Genomic DNA, 23,114 nt, shown 5'->3' on the forward strand with positions numbered 1-23,114 from the left:
GTTTGTCTGCAATGCCGATGAGCCTGAAGTGTAGGCCGCGCTACGAGCTAATGCTAACACTAACACTCGCTAACAAAAACAACAAACTATCCGCTGCATCATCGCCAGCTTTGGTTTAACGTAATGCCAGCTTAGAGGTTTCCCCTCCTCTCTGAACCTGTGTGGGACATGGATTGCAAATTACAGTAGCTTTCTGATCATCTGAAACTGAAAAACAGAAACATATTGTTAACTGGCAGCAGCCATGTTTGCGTCGCAGCTGTGATGTCACGAGCGTGCGACAACAATAGCTCCGCTTCCAAGGCAAAAATAAAGCCTGATTATCGGCTGTTAATTTATCGGAAAAAGGCCATTATCGGAATAATAAATAATAACGCAAAATGGCCATATCGGCCGATAATTTATCGGCCCGATTATTATCGTGCATCCCTAGATTATAGATTGACACAGGCTATAGTGATGTGCCACAGACGGGCGTCCGGGGTAGTGCAGCAGGAGAGTCCCTGCCTACCAACACGAGGGTCGCAGGTTCGAGCCTCTGTGTTAGCCTCCGTATCCATACAGGCACATTAATGGCCGTGTCTGCGGGTGGGAAGCCGGATTAAGGGTATGTGTCCTGGTCGCTGCACTAGTGTCTCCTCTGGCCGGTTGGGGCGCCTGTTGGGGGGGGGGGGGAGGGGACCTGGGGGGGAATAGTGTGATCCTCCCATGTGCTACGTCCTGCCGGTGAAACGCCTCGCTGTCAGGTGAAAAGAAAGTGGCGACTGCACATGTATCGGAGGAAGCATGTGCTAGTCTACAGCTCTCCCCAGATCGCCAGAGCGGACAGGGGAAATTGGCCAGGGGGGAAATCCACAAAAAACTTGATTAAACAAAAGCCATGCCACAAACCAAATTAACGTGGAAAATTGTAATCACATTAGCCTTCATTTAGACAATCAACAACATATACATTTTCATTGAAGTTACACATTTATTAATTATTAATACTTATTAATTTTTATTATTAATACTAGTATGCATGCATAGATACGCACATTCAGATAACCTGTAGTCTACATTTGCAGTTCCTCTCTCTCCCACTCTATGCCCTGTCTGTGTACCAAATAGCTTGAGTCTAGAATGGGCTGTCTTCAAAATGGAAGTCATAACAGATGTCATCTGATGTGTGTGCTGTCTATAAGTATCTTTGACTGTTGATTCTCATGTACACCTGTATTATGCACTCGTGAGGATGAGGGTACAGGTGTGCATCTCTCTGCAGAGATCTATAGAAATACATCCATTTAAGATGACTTCCTTGACTTCTTGACTGCTGCTTTTTGATCTCAAGATGGCTCATTATTCTTTTTGACTGTTCCAAAATAAACTAACATTTTTCATGAACGTCCAGTTAAAGAGAGTCACCAAGCATGACTCCGCCCCCCCATCCTCCATATCTTCATATCCATACTTCTTTCTGTGGCGAGGAAGACATCGGGTGAACTTTGACCCCTGCAATCCTCAGGAGTTCTTTCATGTTGTGGTGTTAATGATCTGGCAGTGAGGGGTGCAGGGGGTTCCCTGCACACACACACACACACACACACACACACACACACACACACACACACACACGATAGGCCCATATAGGCACAGAAACCTCCAGAGAAATCTGGACTATATTAAACTCTGAACTTGCAGCTAACTTATCCCTCATGCAAAGACATGCACATATACATGTACACATGAGCACAAGAGATGGACACACGCACGTGCGTGTGCACACACACACACACACACACACACGTGCGTGTGCACACACACACACACACACACACACAGACCCCATGTCCTGCAGATCTTTATAGGAGCAGTGAAACACACAGGCTCTTAAAAGGCAGAGTTGATGGAAGCCATGGCCGTGTGTGACACGGTGACAGAGAGAGAGCCAGACTGTGTGAGGTGTGAGAGAAGGCTTTTGTGACACTAAGCACCAGACGACTACAGAGTGCTGCGGTGCCGCGCCACTATAATGTGTGTATATATATATATATATATACATATATACATACATACATACTATTCAGCCATTCCACAATGGTTTTTCCCCGCAGGACTTTATTTGATTGGAACTATAAAGAAAAAAGCTCCCGCACACTGTCTCACCTTTTTAGGAGAAATTTATTGAATAAACGTTTCGGTCACTAGGACCTTCATCAGCATTACTATTATTATTTATTTGATTGGAAAACATTTGTATTCAATTTCTGCTATTCTGGTATTTCTTGTATTCAAGTTGCATTTTGGATTGACGCTGGCAGTTGAGTGAAGTGCAGGTGCGCTGTCTGGCCTCTAGGCTGCACCTTGATTCTTATAAGAGGACTTGACCAGCTCAGACTTTAGTCTGAAGCGCCTGATCAGTGACTGGTGACACCGACCCCTCGTCCTGAGCTGCACACTATACGTGCACGCCATTGTTTCAAAGACTAAGATGCGAGGGCATGGAGTTGAACACACTTAGCAGTCCCCCCCTCATATTAGAAACTATGTGCATGCCAGCAGCAGAGCAGCTAACAGGAGACTGAGGGTAAGACTTTGGAAGTAACACCAGACCACACAGTGTACCGTGCAGTCGGGCTGAATTTCAAGCACAAAGACAACGTATGTATGTATGTATGTATGTATGTATTAGGGGTGTAAAAAATAATCGATTATAAGATGCATCGCAATGCGGACGTGCACGATTCTGCATCGATTCACAAATGTCAAAAATCTTTTTTTTTTTTTTTTTATAATCAAATAAAATATAATGGAAGTACATGCAGTTGTTTATTTGGATCATAATACAATGCAATTCCAAATGCACTTTTATTTTAAAAGTAGCCACACAGTGAGAAAAAAGAAAGTGAGAAAAAATAAATCATGTATTGGGGAAAAAAGTGATGCATCGATTGAAGATGCATCGATAATCGTAATCGAATCGTAGCCCTCTGAATCGTAATCGAATCGTGAGGCCAGTGAAAATTCACAGCCCTAATATGTATGTATGTATGTATGCATTTTTTGTGCTTAATTTACATGACCGGCATTCGGCATGCCTTTAACAAGCGTGTAGCTACGAGTACAAAGAGTTTGAGTACAAAGCTTGACATGCATTATGGAACACGTGTGTGCAGCACAGTACACACATGCATACACAGAGCCTCATTATAGTGAGAGGGTTCAAACACAACACATTCCAGTGGCATGTTGTGCTGTGTGGACGACGTGCGCTCAGCAGTGCAGAACATGAGGCTGCCAACATCTGCATCTCAGGTGATGCTGTGTAGACCACTGGTCCCCAACCAGCGGGCCGCGGACCGGTACCGGACCGCAACGCATTTGGTACCAGGCCGCGAGCCCGGTCCCTTTTTTTTTGTGTTTTTTTTAAATAAACATAGGCTATATTATAATAGGCTGTGTGTGGTGGTAGTTAAAACATAGTTTCAAGTTGACGTTTATTTATGTTTGTAGTTGAAACAAAAACATAAATACTGTAGGCTACATACAGTACAGTACAACACAAAAGGCTGTTATTTACCCTTTGTCGCCACCTGGTGAGTAAATATATATGTCACTAAAACCATTAAAATTGACAACCGGTCCGCAACTTTTTTTTCCTATGTATCTACCGGTCCTTGGCACAAAAAAGGTTGGGAACCCCTGGTTTAACTGACCTGGCAACCCCTATGGTGTAGAGCACTGCTTCCCAACGCGGGGGGCCGGGGTCCTCGAGGGGATTCCAGGGGATCCCCAGTAAACGCAGGAATTGTTACTCTTTCACCATAATTTCATTGACAAGACGTGAACACAGTTAAATAGATGTAGATAGACGTTAACACAATGAGAGAATGTAGATCACAGTTTCTCTGTTTGTTCTCTCTCTCTCTACCTACAGTACAATACAGAGAGTCATGGAAAACAAAATCATGTCTAACAATAGAAAATATTCTCAGATTTGGGTCAAATGGGGGACGGGGTGCATCCATGGTCTCATTTAGGGGGTTAGGGGTCCTTGATGTGTAAAAGGTTGAGAATCACTGGTGTAGACAGATGGCCTGCTTGCTCTCTCTCTCTCTCTCTCTCTCTCTCTCTCTCTCTCTCTCTCTCTCTCTCTCTCTCTCTCTCTCTCTCTCTCTCTCTCTCACACACACATTATGTAGATCTATTTGCACATGCACATGCATGCACGATGCACACACACACACACACACGTGTCCGGGGGCAGCACCTGTGTTTGTGCAGGAATGGTGATATGCAGACCTGCTGTGGCCTGAAAGACTGCATTGATCCCTGTGTGTGTGTGTGTGTGTGTGTGTGTGTGTGTGTGTGTGTGTGTGTGTGTGTGTGTGTGTGTGTGTGTGTGTGTGTGTGTGTGTGTGTGTGTGTGTGTGTGTGTGTGTGTGTGCGTGTGCGTGTGCGTGTGTGAGAGGGAGGGCAATGTACGTCGTCTACTATGAGGAGGTCATTACATGGGTCGAGGCAATGTGATGTGTGTGTGCATGAACATGTGGCTGCTCGTGTGTGTGTGTGTGATGTGTGTGTTTATGGACCAAAGACACTGTACTGAAAAGGCTGTGTTTGCCTGGAGCACAGGTGTGTGTGTGTGTGTGTGTGTGTGCACAGCCGAGGTTTATATAACACACAGCGTGATAGATGTGATCTGTGAGGTCTGTGAAGCGTTTGAAGTCTATAGTGTCGTTGACTAATGTGGGCTCCATGTCTACAGCGGTGTGTTCTGTGTGTTCTGTCACGCTAATCACAATATAACTCCATGCATCATCCAGCCATCCATCCATCTATCCATCCTGCAGAAACCTGCCACCCAGATGATAGTGAAAGATCTACCTCTTGGAGAAACAAGCCCATGCTCCAGCTATTTCACTTCCACCCAGCATCATTTGGAGTGCCTTTGTTGGATAAATCAAACAAGACAGTAATAGCTGGTGAAATATTCCTCTCAACCTTTTCTGACATTATCCTTTATCTCTGGAGAGGAACATCTCAAATGAAGCATCAGGGCACATTCATATTATACCAAACTAAGATGCCCCCAGCTAGGGCTGGGCGATATGACTTCAAAAATCCATAACACAAACTTTTACCTGGATTAAGATTAATGAACGATTATTATACGTTTTATTTCTCTTCTTCTCCAGGCTATTTCTCCCTCTGCTCAGGTTTATTTGTTGGCTCGTGTCATCCATGCCGACGGCTTCACTTTGAGAGTGAACGTGGACTTAACGTTATTTTTTTACCCACTGCATTTGTGCCAAGTCCCGCCCCGCTCTGCCTCAATTGGCTTACCCTGGTATTTCAAGTCACCTCAACCAATCATCACTCCCCCCATGCCTAACCCTAAGGGCAGGACTTGGCCAATTCGGTGGGGGGGGGATACAGCTGGATGGGGCGGAGGTACGTGACTGAATACGATGTTGTATTTTTTTTAAGGGGACAGTTCATGAGCGCACGCATCGGGGAAAGTATTAACCGAATTAACAGACATCAAGATTAAATCAGAGGTTCGAAATGTCGGTTTCGAGACATGTTCAGTTAATTGCCCGGCGCTACCTCCAGCCTCCATCTGTCCGTTCACCCTGAAGCACATGAGATAAAGAGAGAGCTGTTCTGTCTCCGCTCCGCTCCGCCTGCAGTGGGCCCTCCGTCCTCCACAGCCTCTCAGTGTCCCGGCTATCTGCTGGACGCTGACAGCGTTCTGAATGGAGCAAGAGGCAGAACACATCATCCCCTCCTTGTTGAGGTCCGGACCACCTGCTGGCAAGCTGGACCCCCCTCCTAACCACCCCATCAAGGCAGCAAGAAGCCTGGTGGACTCACACACACACACACACACACACACACACACACACACACACACACACACACACACATACAGGCAGACACTCACACACACACACACACACACACACACACACACACACACACACACACACAGGCAGACACACACACACACACACACACACATACAGGCAGACACACACACACATACAGGCAGACACACACACACACACACACACACACACACACACACACGCGTTACTACCCACAGAGTATTGCATAGCAAGCGAGGGAGATGAGAGCCTTTGAACAGGGACCAATGGGGGACCACTGCAATATGGACAGCATTCTAATGTACCCCTCGGCCCCCCCTGGAGGATATACTATAGAACTATTCATTTCCTGTTGTTGCAGAGAAGAAAGGCCGCAGCCTCGCACAGCACAGCGCAGCGCAGCACAGCACAGCACAGCACAGCACAGTGCAGCACAGCACAGTGCAGCACAGCACAGCGCAGCACAGCACAGTGCAGCACAGCACAGCACAGCACAGCACCTGTGGGATGAAAGTGAGGCTAAGTGAGTATTAATGTGATGCAGGTGAAGGACGGATAACGTGCTGCTCCTGGGCACAATGAAGATGCTGCAGCCAGCGCCCCCGAACCAAATACCCCATTATTATTTTTATATGATCATATACGAGGGATCAGCCGAGCAGCATTTTGCTAAACAATCCGCATCACTGGGTGGCAACGGCAATGGAACCCTATGGAGCCCAAGTGGCGCGAGGCTTGAGTGTCTGTCTCTAGCCGGCTAACTCTGTTTACATTTTAAAAACTGCGACAGTTCACACAACTTTAACACGACATGCATATATTAATATACATCAAACTCTTGAGCTACTTCTGCTCTCACTCAGAATGTCAAAATATAAGCGATGTCATGTGTAGTTTTTGAGATATTAACGTTTGTTTGGCACAACTCGTACTATTAACTGCCGCGGGGTTCCGCATTTAATGATTGGTCCTATTAACTGACAGTGCATGGAGGAGGGTCAGTGAGACCTTTTGGAGAGAATAAGCTTGTGTCACAATGCTAATGTTCTCTGCAGGATAAGTAGATGATTTGTATTGTGTCAGGCTCCAGCTCCAGGCTCAGTCATTTCCCCCATGATGGGGTGGGACATGAGAGAGACCAAGCGCTAATGTAGCTCTTTAGTCCAGCTAGCTAAAGGGTGCCATGAGAGCCAGGCGTGGCTATTAATTAAAGGGTGAAACTGATGATGCTTATGGCGGAAAAGATTTGAGTGCGTTTGTGTTTGTGTCAGGTTTCTAACGTCCTTTCATAGCTTCTCCTGTTTCAGGTGTAAGATCTGGCCCAAGGTTCCCACAGGCCCATGAAAGTCCTTGAAAATTTGAGGAAAACTAAAATAAGGACTGGACAGGTTTTGTACTCTGTTTTTCGGAATTACAATATAGCATGCCACATTTAAATTAAAATACAGCATGACGGCCTCTATGATATGATAGCCTCTAATTGACAATGTCATGTCTTACCCCAAAACATGCCAAGTTTGAGTCCTTGAATTTCCTCAAACGAGATCTTGAAAATCATTGAAAAGACCTTGAATTTGAAGTGGAGCCCTGAAGACGGCGTAACGCCCATTTATACTAGAATTACAACGATTACTATAAAAATGTAAAAAAAAAAAAAAAAAATGGCACTCAGATGGAACCAAGAACATCGTAATAGTTCTTGTTCTAAGTGTGAACGGGCCTTTTCAGTTCATTTGAGTAGATCCTATTTGTAAAGAGTGTGTGTGTGTGTGTGTGTGTGTGTGTGTGTGTGTGTGTGTGTGTGTGCGTGTGTGTGTGTGTGCGCGTGCAGGGTGTTGTTAGCTAAGAGCTTTGACAGCAGTATCAGTGCCTTTGTCTTCTAAGCGGGACGCTCTAACAAAGCTCTGGCCCTGCTGAAGGTGGTGGTGTTGAAATATCAGCTCCACTAAATACTCCTCCACCCCTGTGATGTGATGTGGAGGAGGGCGTCTGTCATGTGATGTAGAGGAGGTGGAGGAGGGCTTCTGTGATGTGATGTGGAGGAGGTGGAGGAGGGCTTCTGTGATGTGATGTGGAGGAGGTGGAGGAGGGCTTCTGTGAGGTGGAGGAGGTGGAGGAGGGCTTCTGGGAAACTCCATAAAGAAGTGCCTTTTGTTTCAGAGAGCGCTTTGACGAGCTAGCGACGCAAGGGGGCGGGGCCAACGCTTAGAATAGAGGAAGCAGCAAAATTCAAGTTCCAACAAGTGGTCTCTTTGCGGACACGGTCGGGGGGCCGCCATCTTCTGCACTACCTTCCAGCGGAGGAGAGAAGTGTTGGTGAAGAAGCCCCTCTCTCTCTCCGCTTTGTTAAACGAGCAGCATCTCTGATCCACAGGAGCTGCTGCCCACAAACGTCGTGCGTACACGGCCCAGACTCAAACGTGCGTACACGGCCCGGACTCAAACGTGCTTACGCGGCCCGGACTCAAACGTGCGTACACGGCCCAGACTCAAACGTGCGTACACGGCCCAGACTCAAACGTGCGTACACGGCCCAGACTCAAACGTGCGTACACGGCCCGGACTCAAACGTGCGTACACACGGACCCCAGACCTCCATTTTGCCTGGCTGCTGCAGAGTGCTTTGTGCCGTCTCTCCTCTGATATGTGCTGTTGCTGGTGATCTGGGCGGTGCTATCACCATCACTTCCAGCTAAATGGAGGGACTCCAGATTGTTCCCCCGTGCTGCCTGCGCCTCAGTGCTTTTGGGTAATTGGAGTCTTTGAGATACAGAATATGAAACCAGATTTATATAAAGCACTTAAATCTCTCTCTCTCTCTCTCTCTCTCTGTATGTCTCTCTCTCTCTCTCTCTCTCTGTATGTCTCTCTCTCTCTCTCTCTCTGTATGTCTCTCTCTCTCTCTCTCTGTGTCTCTCCATGCTCGCTCTGCTCAGGCCTTTCTCCCCATCCTCATATTTCCTCTCTGTCTGGAGGGGTTAGCGAGCTGCTGCTGCTGCTGCAGCAAATCTTTCACTCCCCCCCCCCCCCCCCCCTCTCAGCACGAGCGATGACTGGAAGGTGAAGCCTGTTTCCCAGCGTCTCGAGTTTCACAGCTGACAAAGAATCTAGGCTTTCCCGTGCGTATCAGGAGAGCTTTAACGGTTCGGAGGAATTTCCCCAATTCCCAACCCCGGTGGACGGGGAGGGGAGGTACACGCTCGCTCGCCCGGCTCTGGGAATCCTCCAGGTGCCTTCTTCTTCTTGTGCACAACGCAGAGAGAAAGGCAGTCACGCTCCGTGAGGCTGGATACCACGGCGCTGAGGTCTTCTTTAAATAGGGGCCATGTTGGAGCCACATGAGATCCACATTGTTCCCCTCTGGCGGGCCTCTCTTTATGGGTTCTGGCGGGGCGAGAGAGGTTTCACAGCAGGGAGAGAGGGGCTTTACATTAACTTTACATCCAAACTCATCAGGGTCTCTCTCTCTCTCTCTGCAGAGCCACTTGGCAGAAAGGAGACAGCCTGTAATTAGTCTGGTGAGATATCTGGTTGGTCTGAGAGAGGAAGTAAATCAGGCGTAATGTGTCGCAGCGAGTGGGAGAATCCATATTCTCGACACGCGCGCGCACACATCGCAACGCGGCGACTCCCCGCGCGTTAATCATGCTATTATGTTTGCTGTGTGACCTCCTGAGGCAACGTAACGTACATAGCGGCAGCTGCATGTAGAGAGCCAAAGTGAACGTCACTTCCTGCTTCAGCACTGTACCAGAGAGTTTCATCCGCCATTTATTTTCCCATAGACATTTCGTAAAATGCTTGTAATAGTTTTACTTGGTCAAACCAAACGGTTCCGCTATATTTAGAATCGGGAGAGACCATAGAACATTCCACGCGGACCAAAACAAAAAAACAAAAATATTTTCTTTAAATCCGCAAAAAAAAACAAAAACAAAAAAAACGTTTTGGTCCAAGTGAAATGTTATGTGGTCTCTCCTGTTTCTAAATATATCTGAACCGTTTGTTTTGACCAAGTAAAACTATTTTTTATAAGCATTTTACGAAATGTCTATGGGAAAATAAATGGCGGATGAAAATCTCTGGTACAGTGCGGAAGCAGGAAGTGGCGTTCACTTTGGCTCTCTATACACGCTTGCCTCTCTAAACACAACTGGACAGGTCGGGGTGAGAGAGCATTGTTTCCCCTGGCCGGCCAATGGCCTGTCAGCGTGTGTCTGTTAGTCTCCTGGCCGGCCAATGGCCTGTCAGCGTGTGTCTGTTAACACATTCACTGCCAGCCTTTTTTTTTTACTGTAGGTAGCTTTTGCCAGAGGGTTTTTTTGAGGATTCTGGCTCATTTTACAAGAGCCAAGGATAATTTTCTGCTTGGAGTTTGTCAACACAAAGTTCACAAAAGTACTAATAGAATGTGTGCTTTCTCTGTCTAAAAGAGTTAGTTTGTAGAGTTAGTAGTTATGTAGATATTAGCCGTTGAGTACAGCATGGTTTCAGCGTCTGAGACAAAAAGCTGAGATAATCGCAGTTTTGTGAAATTCAATATCAAACAGTCACTTTAACCATTTATTTTTGGCATCAGTGAGACATCAGACATAAACAATATAGTTCTGAACAGTAATTTCCTCCATAGCAGCACCCGCACCCCCTCTCCTTACAACTCCTCCCTCCGTGGGCGTGTCTCCGTGTTTGTCAGTCACAAGCCAGTCTCTCCTGCCTGTCTGAGCAGTGAGCAGCAGCCTCTCTCTGGCGGTCCCTCGTCGGCGAGCGTGGATGTGGCTTAATCCGTTCTTGGATTTTCGGTTGAGAGCTTTGACGAAGCCTTGTGTGACTCTAGGCTTATGCTGCGCGCTTCAAAGTGTGCTTTCCACCCAGTCCACCTGTGGAAGCCCCCACCGCCGTGCGCCCGTGTGAAAGGTTTTCGCCTACAGTATGAGAATGAGGCTCGTTCGCTTCTGGGTCCTCGGTTGAGCTCAGCTGGAATGCGTGCGTTTCTGGCCAAACAACACTCAATAGTCTGAGCACCGTCGCCACTCAGTGGGTCGGCGGAATGGATTGCACACGCCCGGCGGCTCTAACAGTATAATAGAAGATGCAAAAGGGCCAGATCAAGGATCCACCGTCAAAAAAAAAAAAACGATTTTTTTGACGTATCCATACGTCGCTGGCAGTTAACGGTTGGATTCTGCTTGACGTATGCATACGTCGCTGGCAGTTAACGTGTTAAGCTGCGTTCACACCGACCTATTAAAGTTAGTCGCTGGCGTCGAGTTTACATACAAAGTCAATGCAAACGAGCGATTGAGCGTATATTCGCCTGGGAGAATAATCGCTGGGCATCCGAGCGGCAGAGACAGAGCGATAGGGAGAAAATACGCTCGTCGCTCAAGATGAAATATCCCAACTCGAGCGAAAATACGCTGGCATCAGTCGCTCGCTGTTCAATGCTGATTGGCTGCCGTGTGAGAGTGAGTCAAGGATCACTCTGGCTTGGAACAAACCGCTGGTTTATTGTGTGGCAACAAACTGCATTGACAGGCTGACAGCTGACATGAAGTGAAGTCTGTACTACCGGTATGGAGCTCGCATTAGGAGCACGCTGATAGGCTTAGCTTGTAAACAATGACGGTGGCTCGTAGTGGACAAACAGCATGACATTGCGTAACGTTATATCCCCCACATGTCCGTCATTTCGTGTGCCTGTTGATGAGCGATTTAAACAGAGCGACAGAGCGATTCCAAAGGGTTGACTTGAGCGACAGAGCGAAAAATAAATATCTCGGTGTGAACGCTCCTTAAGTCTCCTGGCCGGCCAATGGCCTGTCAGCGTGTGTCTGTTAGTCTCCTGGCCGGCCAATGGCCTGTCAGCGTGGGTCTGTTTGTCTTGGAAGCCATGAAATTGCCTTTCTTCCTGTAGGGAAGCTATACGGCGAGGGAGGAAATCATAGCCTTTCCGTGTTGTGTCTCATCGGACGGTGGGAAGGAAAAACTGGCGTCGGTTCGGACTTCGGAGTATGTTTTGTTAGGCGGGGAGTCACCATCGGGGGCTCTCTTGCACTGTTTACATAGTGCGAGAGGTGGACTCACCGACAGCGAGGGGGTTAGCTAGCTCTTCCTTCTCGCTCCTCTGTTTGTTGAAATCTCCTAACTGGTTTTGGTTCAGCAGAACCGTGACAATCCAATCCCCAACCGGCCCCCTATAGCCAGCAAGTGCTCACCTCACATATGGATGTAGTTTGAGTTGTGCAACTAGATTTGTCTTTGACATGCCGTGTTGTTTGGAGGACTGAAGGAAGAGATTAGATTAACCCATTGATACCTGATGCAGCATTTGTGTGTGTATCCCTTTAAGACCGCGAACCGCGTTAACGCGGTTCGCAGTCTTAAAGGGATACGCACACAAATGAGGGATATACACGCAAATGCTGCATCAGGTATCAATGGGTTAAGAGGGTTCTGGACGTTTTGGTACCCGCTTCTTCCTCCCGCTTCTACTCCTCCCGTCTCTGTCTTACTAGGGATGATGAGACGATTACCGGTTTAATGATAAACCATGATCACATTTGTTTGAAATTTTAATGATCATTAAAACCGTGTAGGTTTGATTACCATGATTATTATCGCTGCTGCACAGAGCGCTGTTTGCTTGTTTATTCAAAGTTTTCTTAAAAGTGAATGTGTCCAAATTGCACCAAATTCATTGGCTTATGGCTATGCTATTATTTTATGCAAACAAAAAGTGCATAGTGCTGCTATTTATTATATTTCTATATTATATTATATTTTATATTTCAATGTAAAACTTGGTGTATGGTTTCAGTGAGTGCATCAGTACTTTTTGAACATTCTCAGCACATTTTAACAATACCGCGATAATACTGATAACCGCGTTCATTTTGGTCACTATAATCATGATATGAAAATTTCATACTGTTTAATCTCTACCAAAAAATACCTCCTACCCACCACCACTACTGTTGGTTCTTGATATTCTCTGTGTGGGCACAAAAGGTTTGAGCTGTGCTGTGCAGAAGTGGCTGATCTGTCAAATATTATTGCAGAAGGTGGGTCCATAGAGCAGGAACACTAGCAGAAGGTTGGTCCATAGAGCAGGAACACTAGCAGAAGGTTGGTCCATAGAGCAGGAACACTAGCAGAAGGTTGGTCCATAGAGCAGGAACACTAGCAGAAGGTTGGTCCATAGAGCAGGAACACTAGCAGAAGGTTGGTCCATAGAGCAGGAACACTAGCAGAAGGTTGGTCCATAGAGCAGGAACACTAGCAGAAGGTTGGTCCATAGAGCAGGAACACCAGCAGAAGGTTGGTTCATAGAGCAGGAACACCAGCAGAAGGTGGGTCCATAGAGCAGGAACACTAGCAGAAGGTTGGTCCATAGAGCAGGAACACTAGCAGAAGGTGGGTCCATAGAGCAGGAACACTAGCAGAAGGTTGGTCCATAGAACAGGAACACTAGCAGAAGGTTGGTCCATAGAGCAGGAACACTAGCAGAAGGTTGGTCCATAGAGCAGGAACACTAGCAGAAGGTTGGTCCATAGAACAGGAACACTAGCAGAAGGTTGGTCCATAGAGCAGGAACACTAGCAGAAGGTTGGTCCATAGAGCAGGAACACTAGCAGAAGGTTGGTCCATAGAGCAGGAACACTAGCAGAAGGTTGGTCCATAGAGCAGGAACACTAGCAGAAGGTTGGTCCATAGAGCAGGAACACTAGCAGAAGGTGGGTCCATAGAGCAGAAACACTAGCAGAAGGTTGGTCCATAGAGCAGGAACACTAGCAGAAGGTTGGTCCATAGAGCAGGAACACTAGCAGAAGGTTGGTCCATAGAGCAGGAACACTAGCAGAAGGTTGGTCCATAGAGCAGGAACACTAGCAGAAGGTTGGTCCATAGAGCAGGAACACTAGCAGAAGGTTGGTCCATAGAGCAGGAACACTAGCAGAAGGTTGGTCCATAGAGCAGGAACACTAGCAGAAGGTTGGTCCATAGAGCAGGAACACTAGCAGAAGGTTGGTTCATAGAGCAGGAACACCAGCAGAAGGTGGGTCCATAGAGCAGGAACACTAGCAGAAGGTTGGTCCATAGAGCAGGAACACTAGCAGAAGGTGGGTCCATAGAGCAGGAACACTAGCAGAAGGTTGGTCCATAGAACAGGAACACTAGCAGAAGGTTGGTCCATAGAGCAGGAACACTAGCAGAAGGTTGGTCCATAGAGCAGGAACACTAGCAGAAGGTTGGTCCATAGAACAGGAACACTAGCAGAAGGTTGGTCCATAGAGCAGGAACACTAGCAGAAGGTTGGTCCATAGAGCAGGAACACTAGCAGAAGGTTGGTCCATAGAGCAGGAACACTAGCAGAAGGTTGGTCCATAGAGCAGGAACACTAGCAGAAGGTTGGTCCATAGAGCAGGAACACTAGCAGAAGGTTGGTCCATAGAGCAGGAACACTAGCAGAAGGTGGGTCCATAGAGCAGAAACACTAGCAGAAGGTTGGTCCATAGAGCAGGAACACTAGCAGAAGGTTGGTCCATAGAGCAGGAACACTAGCAGAAGGTTGGTCCATAGAGTAGGAACACTAGCAGAAGGTTGGTCCATAGAGCAGGAACACTAGCAGAAGGTTGGTCCATAGAGCAGGAACACTAGCAGAAGGTTGGTCCATAGAGCAGGAACACTAGCAGAAGGTTGGTCCATAGAGCAGGAACACTAGCAGAAGGTTGGTCCATAGAGCAGGAACACTAGCAGAAGGTTGGTCCATAGAGCAGGAACACTAGCAGAAGGTTGGTCCATAGAGCAGGAACACTAGCAGAAGGTTGGTCCATAGAGCAGAAACACTAGCAGAAGGCTCTGCTGTGTTTGATTGTCCCACAGACCGTAGACTTAATCTTTATGGGGACATAAAGCCGGGCTAATGTGCCCGTTAAAAAGCTGGGCCTGTCCAGAGCGGTGCCAGAAGCATGAAAACAAATTATCTTTTCACTTGCATCCTCAACACCTGCCTCCAATTCCATGTGTGCAGTCCACTTTCCATTTGGGTTTTATTTTCTTCTCAGAGTTTGATACACATTAAAAAATAAATATATATAAAAAAATGAAAATGTATTTTTTAATGGCTATTCATGCTATTTGACCAAATTAATCAAACAAATTGTTCTTCTGGCCTGCCTTCAGTTACAGGAGGGACATTGAGAGCCGTATGCTTGTACAGTGCACAGTCACAGACACCCCTGGAGGTTTGGTCTGGAAACCCCTCGCGGCGCGGCGCTCCGCCTGGCTTCCACCAACCCCCTTCGCCTGTACAGAGGGGCTTGAGCCCTGCGGAATGTGGCGTCCGCCTTCGTATGTCAGGCGGACGTTTGTTTTGGAACGGGAGACGGTCTGAATGTGCGGCGAGCGCAGTGGCGTGCCTCGTGCCCGGGGTCGTTCAGGGGGGCCCTCCTCGTGCCCGGGGTCGTTCAGGGGGGCCTCCTCGTGCCCGGGGTCGTTCAGGGGGGCCTCCTCGTGCCCGGGGTCGTTCAGGGAGGCCTCTCACCTTCTGAGGCAATGCAATCCTCCCATCCTTTAGCACCCCAGAGGAAAGGGAAGGAGAGTGCCGGAGGGGGTGAACGCCACAGAACTTTCCATGGAGTATCTGGCATGGAGTTTTTTTTTTACATTTATTTATTTATTTTAATCCAGTCATGAAAGGTTTTGTACACATGTGAGACGTCAGCTTCTCAAACAGTAAAATTATTATGGCACAATTAGAAGTAAATGACATATAAATCAATATTCAAGTTTCTCCTGATCAGTTTGTGTAGCTACTGCATATGAGTCCAGTTAAGGTCTGGATGTTTCCATGGCCTTCTGTCTAAGCATTTCATCTGATTTGCCCACATAAATGAGTTAGGAAGCGTTCCTGTACATGTGGAGGAAATGCATTATTTCAGCTTGACAGCATCAGGTCAAAACAGGAAGCTCATAATAATAAGAGAGAGAGGAGAACGACCGTGAGAAACAGACGGGCAAACTCCTTCTCCTGGATTAGGCTGCTAACCCCAGACTCAATCTATCTGTCTCCCTCCCTCCCTCCCTCTCTCTCTCCCACACACACACACACACACACACTCAACGCGCTGTCCCCCCTCCACCACTCGGCTGGAGGAGCTCCAGACCTTTAGGGCTTAGAGAGAGTTTGATTTGTGTCGACTTCCTGCAGGAACCTCCCCCCCCCTCTGTCCCCTCCCCCTCCTCTGTCCCCTCCCCCCCTCCTCTGTCCCCTCCTCTGTCCCCTCCCCCCCTCCTCTGTCCCCTCCCCCTCGGCCCGTGGCTCAAAAGACTATCAATTAGTTCCTTATTATGATCCCTGGGAGGGCAATAAAAGTTTGGAGGGGCTTCAAAGAGCAGTGAGACAGACACACACACACGCGCGCACGCACACACACACACACACACACACACACACACACACACACACACACACACGTACACACACACAACTACCCCCAGCCCCTCCAGCCCACTGTTTATATTGTTTGGACAACCGCGCTGGTGCTGCCAATCCTGTAGGCGGCCTCATCGCTCAGTCGCAATTTACATTTTCCAAACAATTGCTCTCCGCCCACGCGCGTGACTCGCTGAGACCTCTTCCTGTCTGTCTCGCCGGTCGTTTTGCTCAGCCGTCAGCAGGTGTGTTGCGGCACAAGTTGAACGTTGGGGACGTCGGTGACTCTGGATGCCACCGCTGCTGCTGTGCATCATTTCTCAGAGCTTTCTTAATCCTCCATAGCCTGATATCAGACTGAACTGTCAACCTGTTACACTCCATCTCCTGCTTCAGAAGGAGGCAACTTGGTGGAGTGGGTGGATTCGAAGGTCTGGACCTATAGGTCAACTCCTCCTGTCTCTGTCGTTCTATAAAAACACCACACTGATTATTACCATCCCCTGCCCTCCTGTCACTCGCACTGCCTCCTGTCCTCCTGTCACTCGCACTGCCTCCTAAAGGGGCGTTCACACCGAGATATTTATTTTTCGCTCTATCGCTCAAGTCAACCCTTTGGAATCGCTCTGTCGCTCTGTTTAAATCGCTCATCAACAGGCACACGAAATGACGGACGTGTGGGGGATATAACGTTACGCAATGTCATGCTGTTTGTCCACTACGAGCCACCGTCATTGTTTACAAGCTAAGCCTATCAGCGTGCTCCTAATGCGAGCTGCATACCGGTAGTACAGACTTCACTTCATGTCAGCTGTCAGCCTGTCAATGTGGTTTGTTGCCACACAATAAACCAGCGGTTTGTTCCAAGCCAGTGTGATCCTTGACTCGCTCTCACACGGCAGCCAATCAGCATTGAACAGCGAGCGACTGATGCCAGCGTATTTTCGCTCGAGTTGGAATATTTCATCTTGAGCGACGAGCGTATTTTCTCCCTGTCGCTCTGTCTCTGCCGCTCGGACGCCCAGCGATTATTCTCCCAGGCGAATATACGCTCAATCGCTCGTTTGCATTGACTTTGTATGTAAACTCGACGCCAGCAACAAACTTTAATAGGTCGGTGTGAACGCAGCTTTAGTGGTGTATGAAGACAGCTCTGCTGATAGTTGATGCTCCGTGAATTCACTGGCACCAATTTGTCTCGCTACAACCAGCTGCCCCCCCACTCCTTCTCTCCTGTCACTCATCACCTCCTACTGTCCTCTCCTCATCACCTCCTACTGTCCTCTCCTCATCACCTCCTACTGTCCTCTCCTCATCACCTTCTGCTGTCCTCTCCTCATCACCTCCTACTGTCCTCTCCTCATCACCTCCTACTGTCCTCTCCTCATCACCTCCTACTGTCCTCTCCTCATCACCTTCTGCTGTCCTCTCCTCATCACCTCCTACTGTCCTCTCCTCATCACCTCCTACTGTCCTCTCCTCATCACCTTCTGCTGTCCTCTCCTCATCACCTTCTGCTGTCCTCTCCTCATCACCTTCTGCTGTCCTCTCCTCATCACCTTCTGCTGTCCTCTCCTCATCACCTTCTGCTGTCCTCTCCTCATCACCTTCTGCTGTCCTCTCCTCATCACCTCCTACTGTCCTCTCCTCATCACCTTCTGCTGTCCTCTCCTCATCACTTTCTGCTGTCCTCTCCTCATCACCTCCTACTGTCCTCTCCTCATCACCTTCTGCTGTCCTCTCCTCATCACCTCCTACTGTCCTCTCCTCATCACCTTCTGCTGTCCTCTCCTCATCACTTTCTGCTGTCCTCTCCTCATCACCTCCTACTGTCCTCTCCTCATCACCTTCTGCTGTCCTCTCCTCATCACCTCCTACTGTCCTCTCCTCATCACCTTCTGCTGTCCTCTCCTCATCACCTCCTACTGTCCTCTCCTCATCACCTCCTACTGTCCTCTCCTCATCACCTCCTACTGTCCTCTCCTCATCACCTCCTACTGTCCTCTCCTCATCACCTCCTACTGTCCTCTCCTCATCACCTCCTACTGTCCTCTCCTCATCACCTCCTACTGTCCTCTCCTCATCACCTTCTGCTGTCCTCTCCTCATCACCTTCTGCTGTCCTCTCCTCATCACCTCCTACTGTCCTCTCCTCATCACCTTCTGCTGTCCTCTCCTCATCACCTCCTGCTGTCCTCTCCTGTTGGACATGAAATGTTCATATCGGTGCATCACTATCATCACAGACTATTGATTGGTCACTCAGCACAAACATTAGCTACCGGTTTAGCTTACCCTATTGTCTGTATTCCCCAAACTCCAGTTTTTTCCATAGACTGTAAAAGTTTTTTTCCGGCAGTATTTTGTCTTGCTGCCTTCAGCCTCTTCTGAAATAAAATGGGTTTGCTCCATGCCGGGCTGAGCACAGCGCTGCCTGCTGGCCAGACGGTTGCTGTATTGACCTTCTGTATGGATCTGTGGCAGGCCAAGTAGAGCAGATAAAGTGAAAGCCAGCAGGCCAATCTGCCACCTTTAATTAATTAGGGATTAACCAATTGATACCTGATGCAGCATTTAAAGGGATACACACACAAATGAGGGATATACACGCAAATTCTGCATCAGGTATGGGTTAACACACTGTTTCTCCGCCCCCCTCTCTTCCTCTCTCCCCCTCCCCCTTCATAAGTGATCAGATTCTTTCACAGGCACAGGTGTTTATTTGCCGGGCTGTGATAACGAGAGCTGACGTCTTTCACAGGACAGGACAAAGCGCAGGACAATGCGCTCCATAGAGTCAGGTTACAGCAGAATGTATGTGAAGAGCCTGGATATTGTGAAAGTGAATGAATACACCTGAGCAAATAAACAGAGGCAAACTGGCCTCTCGTGTGTCTCATGTACCAGCGGAAACCATGCTGATTAACAAAAGAGTGGAAACCTATTTATTAAATATAAAGAACGGATAGTGCAGCGGCATTTATGAGTGCATCATCTAGTGTAGGGGCTGATCAATAGATCAATATTATATCGTCTTCTTAGATTTTGGATATCGTAATATTGTGATATGGCATAAATGTTGTCTTTTTCTGATTTTAAATTTGCATTAGAGTAAAGTGATATAATTTTCGGACTTTATCAGACTGTTTTAGCAGTTGTAATTGCTATGTAATTGCTAATTGCTAGCAGTTGTAATTGCTAAGCTCATCAGTGATATGACATCACTGATGAGGTTATAATTTGCAGATGATGTCATGTCATACAGTTCTAGACTGCTTGGCCTAGAGCCCAGGTCACCAGTGTTGATGTCATTATCGGTAATTTATCACCTCACATCACCTGTCAATCAAACTGAGCCTGAGCCAATCAGACAGAGCCTCTTCCCACACAGCACCGGTGATGATCGATCGGTGATGATGTCATCAGTGATTTCACTGTGAAGGCGTACAATACATATATATAGCATAGGAGCTCAAGGAGCTGGTGCAGACACGCTGGGAGAAAATGGAGCAAAAGACACACTGGGCAGCCATGAGCGAAGAAGAGAAGCAGGAGGAGCTGAAGCAGAAGAAGCGTGAGGAACTCAAAGACAAGCAGCGAGAGAAGGCCAAGGAGAGACGCGAGAAGGAGATGCTGGTTCGCCGCGAACGGTCGCGCCGCTACGAGGACCAGGAGATTGAAGGTGGTGGGAACCTGCCAACGTTCAGACACGTGGACATGCCCGAGGGGCTGCCCAATGCCCTGTTTGGCGACGTAGCTATGGTAGTGGACTTCCTCAACGCCTACACGGGGCTGCTAATTCCAGATGACCGGGACCCGATCACAGGAGTGGCTCTGATGGAGGCACTGGCAGGGGAAGGATCTGGCTTCCTCTACCTGAACCGCCTGCTGGTGATGCTGCTCCAGACGCTGCTACAGGATGAGCTGGCAGAGGGCTACAGTGAGCTGGATATGTCCTTATCGGAGATCCCCCTCACCTTGCACTCGGTGTCGGAGCTGGTGCGGTTGTGCCTGCGGCCGTGTGATGCCCATGGTGAAGAGAGCAGTGAGGACTCTGAGGACGGGGGAGCCCTGGGGGGCTTTGATGCCGTGGTGACCAGCGAGATCCTGGAGAGGCTGGAGACGGCCGAACTGTTTGAGCTGAACCCCCTGGAGAAGGGCAGCCTACTCGTGGCGCTGTGCCACTGCATCCTCATGACCCACACGGTTGAAGACCACGTTGGCGCACTGCAGCAACGGTCTGCTGAGCTGTGGAAGGACCGGCTGGCGACGCTCAAGGAGGCCAATGACCGCAAGAGGGCTGAGATGAAGAGGCGGAAGGAGGAGATGGCGGACAAAGTCAAAGAGGATGGAGGCATACGCAAAGGACAGAAGAAGAAAGATGGGATTGCAAAAAAGGAGGACAAGAATGAGGAGAACAAGGAAGTGAAGGTGGAGCCAGAGCCGGAAGACATGATCAGCTTAATGAAGAACAGGCAGATGTCCATGCAGGAAAAGAAGGAGAAGAAGGAGCAGGACAGACAGAACAAAGAGCGCATGAAGAAGGAGGCCGAAGAGGAGCGAATCTGTAGGCAGAAGGTCGCCGCAGAGGGTGCCTTCCAGGATGCTATAACCAAAGCCAAAGTTGTCTTGCGCAGGGTGCCACTGGGCACTGACAGGAACCATAACAGGTACTGGCTCTTCTCTGACATGGTTCCTGGGCTGTACATAGAAAAGGGCTGGGTGCATGAAAACATTGACTACAAGTACACCCTTCCATCAGAGGAGAAACCAGTAGAAGACAAACCAGCTGAGGATGGAGCTGAGAAGGATGGCAGCACAGATGGTGTTATGAGTGAGATAGCCCAACAGGGAGCAGCAGCGGAAGTCTGCATAGAGACCACTGTTCCCAAACGGGGACAAAACCTCTGGTTTGTATGTGACACCCAACCAGATCTAGACGAGCTGGTGGAGAACCTTCATCCTCAGGGGGTCAGAGAGAGTGAACTGAAGACAAAGATACAAAGCAAGTACCAGGACATCCTCCGCTCCATCCATCTGTGCTGCAAGGGTGAGATAGGCCTAAGGGCCTGTGACGGTCACGAGGAGCTGATCAAAGACCTGCGCAGTGACATCAATGAAGTGGCCTCCCGACTCCAGAAGGGAAGCCTTGGATACCTGGATGACAACGCAATCGAAAATCTGGTGTCTGAGATGGAGAGCTTGAATGCATTTGGAGAGTGCATCATCACCATCCAGGCCTGTGTAATCAAGAAGTTCCTGCAGGGATTCATGGCCCCTACGCAGCAGCAGAAGAAGAAGAAGCAGGGAGGGGAGGAGAACAGCAAGGCTGGGGAGGTGGATGAGGAAAATAAACTGGCGGAGGAGGCCCGGGTGGTAGAGGAGTGGAAGACTGCGATCCGCGATGCCCAGACCTTTTCCCGCATGCATGTGCTGCTTAGTATGTTGGACGCCTGCATCAATTGGGACATGTCTGCCGAGAATGCTCGCTGCAAAGTCTGCCGCAAGAAAGCGCCGTCAAGGAAGCCGAGTCTGACCGAGCAGAGCAGCTCCAGATCCAGACAGCCCTACAGCCACAGGCTCCGGGCCAAACAAGCTAGTGTCACGGAGCTCTGCAGTGGAACAGGTGGCGGTGATCGGCTTATTCTGTGTGATGAATGCAAGAAGGCCTTCCACCTGTTCTGCCTGCGCCCGGTCCTGCACCGCCTCCCGGGTGAGGAGTGGCTGTGCCCGGCCTGCCAGTCCGCTACAGCTAGGCGTTGCTCCCGTGGGAGGAACTATAAGGAAGGCACCCATGAAGAAGATGATGAGGATGATTCTGAAGATGAGGATTCTGATGAGGAGGAGGAGGAAGAGGAGGAGGAGGAGGAAGAGGAAGAGGAGGAGGAGGAGGAGGATGACTACAGGGGGGACATGGGGCAGAGCTTGAGACCAAGGCAGAAAAGCAAGCAGTCTTCATCACACCCTAAAGGCTCAAACAGCAAACCCAAGAAGCAGTCGCCTCCTCGTGGTCGGAGTAGCAGGCAGAGGACCAGCCACACAGACATTGATGAGCTGGAGAGGTGTGAGGAAATCCTTCAGAAACTGATTAAATTCCGCTACAGCTGGCCTTTCAGAGAGCCCGTGTTCTCAGAGGACTACCGGGAGATCATCTCCAGCCCCATGGATTTCCAGACGATGCTGGGCAAGTTAAGCCGAGGTTCCTACCGCCACGCCCAGGCCTTCCTGGAGGACATGAAGTTGGTCTTCTCCAACGCCGAGGAGTACAACCATGAGGGCAGCACCGTCCTCTCCTGCCTGACCAAGACGGAGCAGAGCCTCACCGATCTGCTCAAGAAGCTGCTGCCTGGCATCCGCTACCTCCATCGCCACTCACGCAAACGCGCCAGCCGGGCTGCCATAACCTCTGAGCAGCAGCAGCAGCAGAAGGTGAAGAAGATGCAGAACGGCAAGTCGAACCGGCCGAGGAGAGAGGCGGTGGAGCGGGAAAGGAAAAGCAGACATGTCGGGGGACGGGAGGATGAGGAGAAAGAGAGTGACGAGGAGGAGGAGGACGAGGGTAATAGCAAGCGGAGGAGTAAGCAGACATCCGGTAAGAGAGATTACAGAGAGCAGAACCGTGATGGTGAGCGGAACACGCGGAGAACTCAGCAGCGGGGGGTCCGGAGGGAGCGGGCGGGGAGCAGCGATGAGGACAACTCCAACCTTCGAAGGTCGCTGCGACATGACAAGAGGCAGAAACGCTCGTGAAATCCAGGGTGCTTTTGTTGTTTTCTTGTCTCCCTTTTCTTTTAATTTCTGTCCCACTCT

The 23,114-nt window shown here is 49.0% G+C and overlaps 1 protein-coding gene and 1 pseudogene across 4 annotated transcripts in view; both read left to right on the top strand.

The window, feature by feature from the left end:
• sdc2 (syndecan 2) overlaps positions 1 to 23,114 on the top strand; it is an 87,196-nt gene that overhangs the window by 28,778 nt on the left and 35,304 nt on the right. The gene's annotated exons all lie outside the window — the stretch shown is intronic.
• LOC310785712 (tyrosine-protein kinase BAZ1B pseudogene) lies at positions 1,235 to 23,054 on the top strand (annotated as a pseudogene). The gene is made up of 2 exons: positions 1,235 to 1,240; positions 19,773 to 23,054. The product of its transcript is annotated as a tyrosine-protein kinase BAZ1B pseudogene (transcript).

This window comes from Poromitra crassiceps (assembly GCF_964638095.1).
Source record: "Poromitra crassiceps genome assembly, chromosome: 11".
In the NCBI taxonomy this organism is placed as follows: domain Eukaryota; kingdom Metazoa; phylum Chordata; class Actinopteri; order Beryciformes; family Melamphaidae; genus Poromitra; species Poromitra crassiceps.